Source organism: Rattus rattus, chromosome 3 (assembly GCF_011064425.1).
Source record: "Rattus rattus isolate New Zealand chromosome 3, Rrattus_CSIRO_v1, whole genome shotgun sequence".
NCBI lineage: Eukaryota > Metazoa > Chordata > Mammalia > Rodentia > Muridae > Rattus > Rattus rattus.
The window spans coordinates 201,534,932-201,548,228 of NC_046156.1; the positions used below are offsets into that span (position 1 = coordinate 201,534,932).

A 13,297-nucleotide genomic window follows, 5' to 3' on the forward strand; every position below is an offset into this window, starting at 1 on the left:
CGCTGCCATGCTTCCTGCTATGATGATAATGGACTGAACCTCTAAAACTGTAAGCCAGCCCCAATTAAATGTTGTCCTTTAAAAAAAACTTGCATTGATCACGGTGTCTCATCACAGCAATAAAACCAAACTAAGACAATATGTTTTCCAAAACTTTGTACACATGTCTTTAAAGAATACAGTAGCGGACCAGTGACGGGGCTGGAGAGATGGCTCAGCAGTTAAGAGCACCGACTGCTCTTCCAGAGGTCCTTAGTTCAATTCCCAGCAACCACATGGTGGCTAACAACCATCTGTAAAGGGATCTGATGCCCTCTTCTGGTGTATCTGAAGACAGCTACAGTATAGTCAGGCATAAAATAAATGAATAAATCTTAAAAAAAAAAGAAAGAAAAGAAAGAAAGAAAGAAAGAAAAAAAAGAACACAGTAGCGGGGAAATGAGTATGCTACATACCAAATCTCAAAGAAAGACTAGATTATTTTCAACAAAACCCCTGCTTACTACTTACTGGGAACTTATTTTTTTCATGCCAGACTCTCCTTATGAATAGGTAATTTAAAGGTAGTTCTATCACCATTAGTGGAAACAAACCTGTATAAATAATGTTCAAGCAAGAAAAGGTAGAGATCAGGTAGATTCTGGTAATAAGGAAGCCTGCAAAATAAAAATGCAGTCTCTCTTATTTCTGGTTAATTCAAGTTTATAATAGAAGTGTTGGGTAGGTTTTTTTCTGTCAACGTGGCACAGGCTAGAGTCATCTAAGAGGAGGGAATCTCAAACCTATAGGAAACCTATAGGACATTTTTTAGTGAGTGACTGATAGGGGAAGGCCCAGCTCACTCTGAGTGGAGCTACTCCAGGGCTGCTGGTCCTGGGTTCTATAAGAAAGCAGGTTGAGCAAGCCATGAGGAGTAAACCAGTAAGCAGCACTCTGCCACAGTGTCGACTTCAGTTCCTGCTCTTGCTTCCCTTCATGATGGACTGTGGTCAGCTGGGACATGTAAGGTTAAATCCTTTCCTTGAGTTGCTTTGGTTGTGTTTTTTTTTTGTTTGTTTTGTTTTTTGTTTTTGTTTTGTTTTTTTTAAATCACAGCAGTAAAAACCCTAACAAGGAAGACAAGCAAAGTTCAATAACATTAACATTCCTATAAGATAGTATGTATGTACAGTGTGGTGGTTTAAATATTTTATTTATTTATTTTATTTATATGAGTACACTGCAGCTGCCTTCAGACATAACAGAAGAGGGCATTGGATCCCCATCACAGATGGTTGTGAGCCACCATGTGGTTGCTGGGATTTAAACTCTGGACCTCTGGAAGAATAGTCAGTGCTCTTAACCGCTGAGCCATCTCTCCAGCCCCAGTGTGGTGGTTTAAATGAGAAGCTCCCCCATATATTTGAATATTTGGTTCTAGTTAGTAAAACTATGTTGCAGGAGATATGTTACACGGTGAACCCTGAGTATTACTTACTGGAAAAAAAAATCTGTTTCTAGTTGAGGCGTGGCTCAGCCCTTAGCACACACCTTTAATCTCTCTGCTGGAATAGACACACCCTTAGTACACACCCTTAGTACCCAAACAATGAAGGTAAAGTGAGTTTGTAGAAGGAAGCACCCACATTTAAAAGTGGTGTCTAATTGAGAGGCAGACAAAGTGATGAATCAGAGAGAGATTTGACAGAATAGAATATGCCCAACTCTTCCGAGCACAGAGAAGAGAAAAGCTACTTAAGAGAGCAGTGCCTAGAGAGGAGGAGTTTTACCAGGACAGGCTGCAGAGAGGGAACAAGCTAGACACAGGGAAGACAGAGGAGAGCCAGAGAACAAGAAGGAGCCAGAAGATTAGAATAGTCCGCCAAAGTTGGTACGAGGTCATGTATGATTACAGAGTAATTCAGTCAGAAGCCAAGAGGAGCTGGATTGAATCAATCAGCTTGGAAGATTAGACTGCATGGAGGCTAGAAGCTTCTGAGCCTATGCCTAGGGATAGTTAGAACAAAGAAAGAAATGCTCCGGGCTCAGCCCAAGCTGTGTGTTGTCAAATTTGGGTATGGCTCTCATCTCATCCCCCCATCTGAGGAAATAAAAGTATCATTTGCAACAGGTAACTAAGAAATGCTGAGAGTTGAAAAATCAGTCACACACACACGCGCACACACACACACACACACACACACACACACACAATTAACAACAATTAATGAAAAAAAAGGTCATAAATTTTAAACAGAACAAAGAAGTAATAATCACAAAATATAAAAGAAATAAATTAAAACTGCTTCCCATTAAGATTATAATTTTGAATATAAGTACCACAAAAGCACTACAGATAATGGTCTTAAAAGGTCCCTTTAAAACAGTTTGTTTTTTTTTTTTTAAAAGAAATACTGGGACAGAGAAGTTTCTGTATACATTAAAAAGCTGGGAAAACTTAACAGTTGAATAAGCTACCCCAGCATTTAAGAGTTGGGGTTCTAGTTGGTGTGCAGGTCTTGCTTAGCAAGGGTGAGGCCCTAGATTTGAGGGCTAGCACTGCAAGAAGCAGCTGAGTTAGGTCTGGATTTCTAGTTTTTCTCCGCGGTCTCATTGGAAACAGGAGGGGCACACTCTCACTACCGGCTGGAACTAAGCACAAACTTCTCTTTCAGACGATTCGTACGTTATGAACTGCCCCATGTCATATACACTTCTACTTCCACACACACACACGGCTGCAGAGGTTTGAATGAGAATGTCCCCCACAGCCTCGATATCTGTGAAGGCTTGGTCATCCATTGGTGGACAGTTTAGGAAGGACTAGGAGATGTGGCCTTGCTGGGGGAGGTTTGTCACTGGGACAGGTTGTGAGGTTTCAGAAGCCCAAGCATTTCTGGGGCACTTTCTTGTCTTGAGCTTGTGGATCAGGACTTAAGCTCTCAGCTAAGACTCCATCACCACGTATGTTGTCACATTCTTCTATGACACTCTGAAATTTGAGCCCCATTAAACTTTTCTTGTGTAAGTTGGCTTCTGCAAATTTTGGATTTCCATGCTGTGGCATCTTGTAAACCACCACTGTCACAGAGTCGCTGTTTTAATTATCATCATGTGACTACTACTGTTCATTTGTACTCAGAATTCAGCACATTACCAACAAGGCAGAGTGTTTCCAAATATTTCTGGTTGCTAAACTCCTCTAAAAAAGTAGTCGGTCATCAGCAGTCTGTCCTCCCATCTCCACGACAGTTATGAAAGAGAAACAATGTAAAGGAGTCTATTTTGGCTCATGTCTGAGTCCACATTCACTGTTTCTGGGCCTATGATAAGTAAGGCAAAACACAATGGGGTGGAGCTGCTTCACTCAGGGTAGTCAGGAAGTAGAGGTAGAAAGGGGCCAAGGACAAGGTTTATTTTGCCAGCGCATCCCCTCACTGTCAGCCTAACCTTTCATATTACAAACCCACCAGGGACTGATCTGTTGATTAAGCCAGAGGTCTTAGGATGGCAACAAAGCCCCCAGGTGCATATGTCTTTGAGGGCCACCTCAGATTTAAACCACAGTGAGCTGGATAGGCTACCAGAGATCAGAACATTCTATAAAATCCTGTAAGTCAAAGATATAATCAAGGTAGCAATCTCTGGCCAGGGCCAAACAAAGTTAAGAACTATGAAAATGTTAGACTGATGTTATAGTTGCTCACCGTAATCGGAATGTTTAAGAAATATGCTTTAAGAACATGAATACACTTGCCTTTTAACATTTTCAAATCATAGAAACAAAGCAATTCTGGAGTAGGAAAGTGAGACAGTATGGAGAAACGAGAGCACACCAGTAACTTCTCAGAGAGGTACACCATGCTTCCCCTGGAAACATTTGACTTGAATCCCTGTCACCCCATTATACTGTGTTTGTCTATGGAGGATGGCAGGAGCAGCACCAACAAAATTAGGGACACCTACCCATTTGCCACATATGACAAACAAATGCTCAGGAAAAAGTTATTGGACAGAAAAATTACTGCCCTAGAAAAGGGGGGGGGAAAAAAAGAATCATCCACCTAGCGACAACCTGTAATTCTAGTATACACAAAGTGAACACAACAGAAACAGTCCCATGTAACAGTATCAATGAATGAATGAATGAATGAATGAATGAATGAATGAATGAATGACAAGTTACACGATGCTGAAAACACAGCTGTTAGTAGCTACAAAGCATTATACAGGACAAACGTAACAGCCTAAGAGGCATTAAATCCTGGGTATTGAGGTCATTATTACATCATATGTAACAGTACAATGAAATCCCCTACCCATATACTGTGTGCCCATGTTCTGGTCTCATTCTACATTGCTCCCCTAAAAGTATGTTTATTAAAAGATCTGGCTGCTGCCAGTTCAGGGGGTTTGAGGAGGGGATTAGATCATGAGGTTTTTCATCTATCCGTGGAGCTATACTCTGATGGCGCCTATGGAATCTGATCATTCTAGTACATCACTTTGAAGATAAAACCTGGTTCCACACATACAGGCACACATCACATGCATGCACACAGACAGACAGACAGATACAGACACACACACACACACACATACACACACACATACACACACACACACACACACACACACACACACACACACACACTGTGGGGAGAGTGCAAGAGTGAGCAAGTGCCATTGTGGCTGCCTAGCAATGTGATTCAGAAGCCTCTCTACTCCCTTGTGGGAAGTTTGCAGAAGCTTCAAGTGCTGTAACTGGTAGATCTCACTGGGTGATTCTAAAAGGGCTTGCAGACCAGGCTACCAACAGGCACAAGTCCAGTGAAGAGCAGACTTAGAGACTTCAGTTGGGAACAAGGACTCTCTCAGGAACTGTGATAGACTGCATGGGCTGCAGAAACAGGAAGGATTCCTAGATTACAACTGCCCTGCTCAACTGTCAACCAGAGCCCAGAAAGGAATGTTTCCTGGGAGACTCTGTCCCTTAGAATGGTCTGTCTTGCCTAAGCAAACAATTCCAAGAAGAGACTACAGGCCCCTTACAAGTGTACAAACTTCCTCATTTCCAAGTCCCCTCACCTGTCCCTATAAAGGGTCCCAGCCAGCCTTTCCCCCATGAAGAACCTCCATTCCTGAGGGAGAGAGTCTGGCCTTCACTGTTTGAAATACAGACTCATCTGTTGAGGTTAGATTCTGATCTCTTTCTGCCTTCTGAAATCTAACAAACCAGACTGGAGCCATTCCTGTCTCACTGTCGCAAACTCTGCTCCATTTTGTGTATGACTTCAGACCTGGGGGAAGGGAGAATGAGCCAAGGGTGATGTCTAAGGACCTGAAGGGAAGTGCGATCAATGCAGGGCATGGTCAGGGCATCTGGATGGTTTGCTGCTTTCGTCAGGTTTATACTGAGAACTGAGACTAACAGTAGAGCACAGGGTACTGAAAAGTTGCAGTCTGGCCACAAATGCTGGGGCAAAGGAAGGTAAGAGAGCTAAAGAGATGAGCCCCACAAAAAAGACAGGGCTCTGAAACAGGAAAAGACTGAAAAGACTGTGAGGGCATTTCAGGATTGGTTGGGTCCCACCCACTCCAAGCTCAAGCTCATCCTGCTGCCACAGGCTCTGAACCAATGAAAGCATCTGACCATGACCTGACTCTGAGTCAGAAGAAAGCCTTCCTTCTTTAGGCATTTAGTCACAACAACGAAAGTTAACACAGGCACATGACATCTTCTTATTATAAAACATCGAAAATGTAGGTTGCACAAGGTAAAATTAGATTCGGTCTTTCTAGTCAACCAACAGTTACTTGATTTTCTTACTAATATGACAAACTTCTTGTTACTCATTATTAGTAACAACACTCAAATGTTAAATCAATCTAGGCCTATTTTAGTACAACATTTAGTAAGTTCCTTTAAAGACAATACACCAGATTTCACCGTTTAAACAGTGAAAGCTTTAGTGAAAGCTTACACTAAAAAAGACTTAAAAGAAGAAGAAGAAGAAGGAGACCAGAACACACACAAAGGTAAGTTTAGGGCCCACTGTATAACCAGAATGAACTGAGAATAGTGTGGGGTGGGGTGGGGTGAAGGCAGAAAGCTCTGGGAGACAGCTCAGTTGGCAAAGCCCCTGCCACACAAGCTGAAGGATCAAGTGGGCCCGTCTTTAGCTGTCACTCCTGAAAGCCTGGTGTGGTGACAGACACACAGACTCCTGGGGCTTGAGGAAGGTCAGCCGTCCTAGCCTCCTTTCTGAGTTTTGTTTCCAGAGAGAGACCCCATCAACACACAGTGATGACAACTCCTGATGCCCAAGGCTGACTTCCGGCTTCCCTGTGCACGTGCGCCTGTGAACCCGTGCGCCTGTGAACACGTGAGCCTGTGAACACGTGAGCCTGTGAACACGTGCGCCTGTGAACACGTGAGGTGCGCCTGTGAACACGTGCGCCTGTGAACACGCACTCACACACAAAATGAAAGCACAGAAAGCCAGCATTTTTACTGAAAGGGCTTCGCAAGAGGCAAATAAGCTCAGAGAAAACCAATTGAGGTCAACAAGACTGTTCTGTAGGTCAAGAAGACAACTGGTACAAGTGAGAACTTCAGTGTGAGCCCTTAGAGAAACATCTTAAAAAGAATGGACTCAACAAAGAAAAACGGAGGCTAAGAGATGGGTCAGTGGTCAAGACTATTTCTTGTTCTTCCAGAACCCGAGTTCAGTTCCAGCATCCACATGGCTGGTAATTCAAGCTCCATTCAGATGATCTAACATCCCTTCTAGTTTCCTCAGAACTAGCCCCACATGCAGACATAACATACATATAAAAATAAGTCTTAAAGAACAGAGAACGTAAGTAACAAGGCAGGAAGACACTGGTACAATAAAGTGATGTGTTTTCTTTCTATCACATAATTATAAACTATGATCCTCTGCAACAATCACGTGTAATAGGAAACAATGAAGAAGACTCCGTCTAACCTACGTTTGGAAGGAAGATCCCTTGGGCAACAGAGGCTCTATATGGAGGGAATATAATCCTGTAATAACCACATTTAAAGCAATAAGGCCCACAGACTCATTTTCAGCGTCACTTGCTTTATGTCTTCAAGGTCTGCTTAAAGACCAAGGACACTGTGGTGGTTTGCCCAGGGACAGGCACTATTAGGTGTGGCCTTGTTGGAGTAGGTTTGGCTTTGTTGAAGTAAATGTGTCACTTTGGGCATGGGCTTTAAGACCCTCACCCTAGCTGCCTGGAAGTCAGTCTTCCACTAGCACCCTTCAGATGAAGATGTAGAACTCTCAGCTCCTCCTGCACCATGCCTGCCTGGATGATGCTGTGTTTCTGCCTTGATGACAATGGACTGAACCTCTGAACCTGTAAGCCAGCCCCAATTAAATGTTGTCCTTATAAGAGTTGCCTTGGTCATGGTGTTTGTTCACAGCAGTAAAACCCTAACTACAACAGATATCTACCAAATCTTTCTCATAAAAATCATGACAGGTGTTGGCAAGAATGAGTCCTGGTCAGCTAATGAAACCTAAAGTATAACAATACTTAAAATTATTTTGTAAAAATTTCAAGCCATGTAGCCAATTTCCTATGTGTAGGTCCTAGATTTGAAATCTCTAGTGTAACTCTATTTCCTGACAGTCACAGTTCTTTTCCACTGACAGAGATCTCCTTTTTCTGAAGAAAAAATTACTTTTCAGATTTCTCCTATGACACCCATTGAGGTCTTAATGACAAATATTTTGATACTGTATTACATTTAAATACTAGAACTTTAGTTCTGTTTCTATCCATTTTACAGACTGTTTTCTATAATTTTGTATATTTGTATGCAAGGTATATGTGAGTATACTCATAGAGGGTATAGGACAACCTTGGGTACTGTTCCTCTGATGCCCTCTACCTTGGCCCATGGGATTCACTAGGTAGGCCAGCCAGTGTATATCAAGGGTCCACCTTTCTCCATGCCCTTGGAGTACAAGAATTTGGCATTTCTTTGTGGTTTCTGGGCTTGAGCTCAAGTCCCCATGCTCGCACTTTGCTGTCCCAGCTATCTCCCTGACCCTACAGTCTCTCAACATCCCCACTGCCATAAACCAACCTCAGCTGTGTGCTCTTTCCAATGGTGCAGTTATGACAGCACATCCTACAAACGTGACATGAATAGGTTCTGTTACTCTTCCATTTGCAGTAAAGGGGAAATTAAAACTCACAGAGCTTCAGAGGTTTATCCAAATGCTCACAGATACTATGTATCAGGAAAGTTTTATTTTAAATGTCTTACCCATCACTTAGCCACTACAAATACACATTTACTACGATTCTCAAACCTCTGAACATACAACAAACTCATGCCTAAGTGTGCTTAATTATGACTAGTGCTGCTAGCTCTCAATAAGAGAAACCAATCTTGGTTATGATTCCCCCTAGGAAGTTATGTCCTCACCCTCTCTGTTGATAGAATGGATCTGTCCTGTATGACATGTGCCAGAAGGTCTGTGGGGTCATGAGAAAATTGATTTTAAAGGACAGGCCATTCTGGAGTATCAGGTAATTCTAGTTCTTGTTGATGTCACTGAAGTCTTTCCAAGAACTCTATCTGCAGATTTACTATAATTAATAATTCTACATCTTAAGCCATGTAAACTTTGATCTTCTTGTCATTTGAGCTAACAACACCTGTACTGACATGACTCCACAGGACAAAGAACATGTTGTTTCTGCTCAGATGGAAAGATGTCCTGGGACTCACAAGCCCAGAAACCAACTACACAGCTCTGAGATGGGACAGTGTCCCAAAGGAAGGGTATCCTGAGACACAGGAGCTTGGGAACCATACAGACCCTAGAAGAAGCCACTCAGCAGAGGCCTTGCAACTTCCAGGAGGGTCTCCCCAGCTGAGCTGAGGAGCTGAAGAGCCTAAACCCTGCTCCTCCTTCACTTCTCGTCTCAGCTCCTTCTGATGAGAGTCAGGCCAGGCAGAAAATCCAAGAAGGAGAGTTATTGGAGGGAGGGTCCAGGGTATGAAGGGATGAGTCTAGGGAGGCTGCCCGCTGCTCTGGGAGCTAATAGACAGCAGGGAACTGGGCAAAGGGCGTGACTTATATAAGGATTTCTTAGGGGTGGAGCTTTCCAGATTGAGGACTGGTGAGGTAGATTTCAAGTCCTGAGCTTGGGGAGCTCAGGGATTGTTAGGTTTTTGAGGAAGGCTCAGAGATTGGTAAGTTTTCTTGCTCCAGGATTGGTGGCTTTTTTTTCTTCTCCCTTTCCGTGCATCAAGCCCACTGGTTAGGGTGGGAAGTTCCATCTGGCCGCAGCCAGCTTTAGCTGAGAAGCCCTTTGTGGAGCTGCTTAGGGCAGCAGGAGAGGAGGAGCTGCCACACTGCACAGCCCTTGTGAGGCAGCTCCTGCAGTGGAGGTCATGAAAGCTGTAGGCTGAGGCAGGAGGTACACTGTGGACAGAGGAGATGTCATTTTGATAGCTTCTGTCAGGGCATCTTACCGCTGCTGCAGACTGGGGCTTGCAGGTGGGACGGCTGCCACTTTGAAGGCTTTTGCAGCATGCACTTAGGGACTATACCGCTAATTCTGGAACAGTTCAGTCCAAAAGCAAAACACTCATAACTGAGAGACCTCATCTTTTTTTCTTGCCATTTTAAGTAAATATGAACGAAGAAAGTAAAGATCAAACTACGCAATTCAGTTTTCTGAATTGTGGAAGACTATTTTATAATTTAAAAAAAAAACCCACAATTAATGCTATCTTTCATCTCAGTCACATTTTCCTTTTTACTTTGCCGAGTGCCCAGCGTTAAGGTGTCAGAAGAGGAGGGCAGGAGAGTCAGAGTCAGCACCATGGAGTTTCATGGCGCTGGGTTGCCTAAGGGTGCTACACAGCAGACACCAGGAAACCACACCCATCGTTTATAACTATGGTGGTGGGAAGCTTACACTGGCAAATCCATGTCAACTGGATTGAGCGAGACCTCAGAATCTTCTGATCTCGTGCACACCATCTATACAGTGTATGTAGTTAAAATCTGGAGTCATTCTCTACTAATTTTTTTTCTAATGGTCATTAAAGAACTCCAAGTGAGACATTCTATTTTTCCTAATCTTTAAATGACAGTAAATCAAAATTTCGGGGTCAGGACTGGGGAAGACAGCTCAATGATAGGGTCTCTGGCTTGCATGCATGTAGCCATGGTTCAATCTCCATCACCACAATAAATATACAAACAAATTAAAAACTTGAGAGACAACGAGATGGCTCAGTGGGTGAAGATGCTTGCTGCCAAGTTTAGCAATCTGAATTTGAGTTCAATCTCTGGAACTCACGTGATGGAAAGAGAACTTGTGTCTCCGTCTGCCCCCACCCCCCAAGCTGTCTTCTGCCATGCACATCCACTTATATACATATAAAAATTAATTAAATATAACAATTTAAAAAGATTTTGAGATTATTAAAGAATTTTCAATAGTAGTCTATATTCTTGAAACTTAAAAGTGCACTAGACACAGACAGACAATGAGAAAGGGCTGGAGGGTCTTTCTAACTGGAATACTTGCTTTTCCTTCTTCAGCCCTCCTCCCCACCTTTGAAACCTAACTCACACGCTCCTATCTTTAGGACCATTCCACCACCACTCCTCTCACTAGCCCCAGATGACAGGAGAGCCCACTGATCTCCATGGCCTGTGCACCCCATTAGCACAGCGCTCATATTTGGTCGACTTCTGCTCTGGAAAGCATAAGCCCTGAAGACTGGTGATGTGCCTGACACCAGCAAGGTCCTTGCCTCGAGGGGTGTCACAAGTGTACTCATGATCCCGCAGAGGTAGGCAGCGATTGACCTGCTTCACTCAGAGAAAGAGAATCTTCACTGTCAAAGAAGAGAAGTAGCTAATGTGAGGCCATGTGGCTGGAAAATATAAAATCAGGATTGCATTACGATGCACTGTGTATCCATCAAACTGTCATGTTTAGGGTAAATGAAGTGATTTTTAAATCTTTAACGTCTTTTACCTGTTCCAAAAGTAAAAATAATTCAGTAAAATAATAATTTTAATGTCTTAAAAATGAAATACTACAAGGACAGTGCAGAGACAACTTGTCCTATTCTTGACAGCAGCTACTCAGCTCTCAAAAATGGAAGCGATGCATTGTTCTTGTGTAGCCTAAATGAAAGAAAATGAATGCTTAATTTGATGGCATTTGTTACCTTATTTCTTCCAGTACCCATTAATTAATCAATTAAACTGGAGATGGTTCAAGTTCTATTAACTGCTGCAGTAGAATATATGCTTTAATTAATTTTAATAAGTAAGTTAGACAAGACATTTTGTAAACAGCTAAAATGATGCATGCAAAATCCAAAATCGATGCAATGTTTCAAAACTACAGTCTTAGGGTGAGTGACTCAGAAACACCAGCTCACACCAGCTCACGGATTCTCTACACTGTCCCTTACGGTTCTGAGACATCAGTGATAAAGAGCACTCCTGCTCTTCCCGGCCTGAGTTCTCTCCCAGCACCCAGCAGTCACAGTCCTAACACCTGTAACTTCTGTGTCAGCAGGTCTGCTGCCTTCTGAGCGACACACACACACACACACACACACACACACACACACACACATGTCAGCCTCAGTCTCTCCCTCGCCCTCTCCTTCTGTTTGTCTGTCTTTCATAAACGCACACATTTTTTATCCTCATAGCAGCTAGTAAGCCTGATCTAAAAATTCCAGAGTTGAATTTTCTTAATTACTCTAAAATTGGTGATCCCCAGACTGTGAAATCCTCCAATTCTTTCTTGCCCCAACCTTAAGTATACTATCTAATTCACAAAGTGTGTGCATTAGTTTAAATCCACTATCCATTTACTCCATTAATTATTCCAAGTAAATCATTTACATGCCACTGTTCTGCATTAGTCAACGAACCCTTTAAAGGCGTCACTGTCATAGCTGGAATCACATCGTGGACACCATGAACAGCATGTGTCAGCATTCAAAGTACGAAGTCTTCTAACAAAGAGGAACAATACATACATCATGTGCTTACCAGACTTTCAGAACACCACCACTTCACGCACATAACTGTTCTACATAGCCCCTCACTTACTTCAGATGAGGTATTTGGCAGGCAGGTCTTTCAAGGCTCTCTGTACTGGCCTGGAACTCAGTATGTAGACCAGTCTGGCCTAGAATTCACAAAGATCTGTCTGCCATGAGCACACATCTATGACGAACATCCCTTTCTGTGGTCTAACCCAAAAACTCAGTATCTGTAGCACTGAGAGTTAAAGACATAGGGGCTACAACTACAACTACGACTCAAACCTGTATATGTACAGATAGACTCCTTCGACTGAACATGTAAACACAGCCATATTTCTATTACCCCTCAGCTCTTTTATAGAAAAAAAAATCACTCTTTCAATGATAATAGCAGATATGATGAAAAGAAGACTTTCTATGTGCAAGCAAGCCTGGGAAACTCTACCTATTCTAGCCTCTTCTTAGCATTCACACAGAGTGGCATAACCTTACAGAAAACATGAAAAGCTGTCGACTTCGGCCCTTCTCACAAGAATCTGAACACAGAATTCTTTCTGACATACTTAGGAAGATCTAGTGAGACAGATTCCACTGGGTAACATATTAGGATCCTAAACAAAGAAAATAATAAAGTTTTTGATGTAGAAACTGACAAATTTTTATTTTCAAATTCCTATATTGTACTTATATACCACATTAAATAAAAAATGTTCAGTCTCCAATTTCTGTAAGTCAGTAAAATATCTGTCAATTAAAGAATATATCTCCTAAACGGTAATGCAGTGGCAAAAACAGCAGAATTATACAATACTAGTAAGTTTCTATACGAAATCATATAAGTATGCTCTACCGATCCCATCCCTTACATCTACCCTGTGCTACCAACAAAATATTTAATTAAAAATTATATAACAACGATTCAAGTTTTATAAAAATCTAACCCAGGTTTTTCCTACTCCAAGTTTATGTCTTTAGCTTAGACATCTCAGATGCAGCATCTGAACGGTAATAAATACTTCACTGTTCTTAGGCCACAAAAATCTATAAAGAACACAATTTTAAAATGAGGCAGCTTCTATACCAAATGTTATTTAAATAACTGCTTTAAAACTGGGACCTTGACCAAAGTGTTGCAGGAGAAGAGTGAGCATGTGAAACCCATCACTCCCAGCTCGCCCAGCCTCCATCAGCAAATGTCCACAGTCTGAGCCTCCAAAAGGGCACAAAACCGCAGGA

At 42.3% G+C, this 13,297-nt stretch overlaps 1 protein-coding gene across 1 annotated transcript in view; it reads right to left on the reverse strand.

Moving 5' to 3' along the window:
- Tbca (tubulin folding cofactor A) overlaps positions 1-13,297 on the reverse strand; it is a 53,733-nt gene that overhangs the window by 11,228 nt on the left and 29,208 nt on the right. The gene's annotated exons all lie outside the window — the stretch shown is intronic.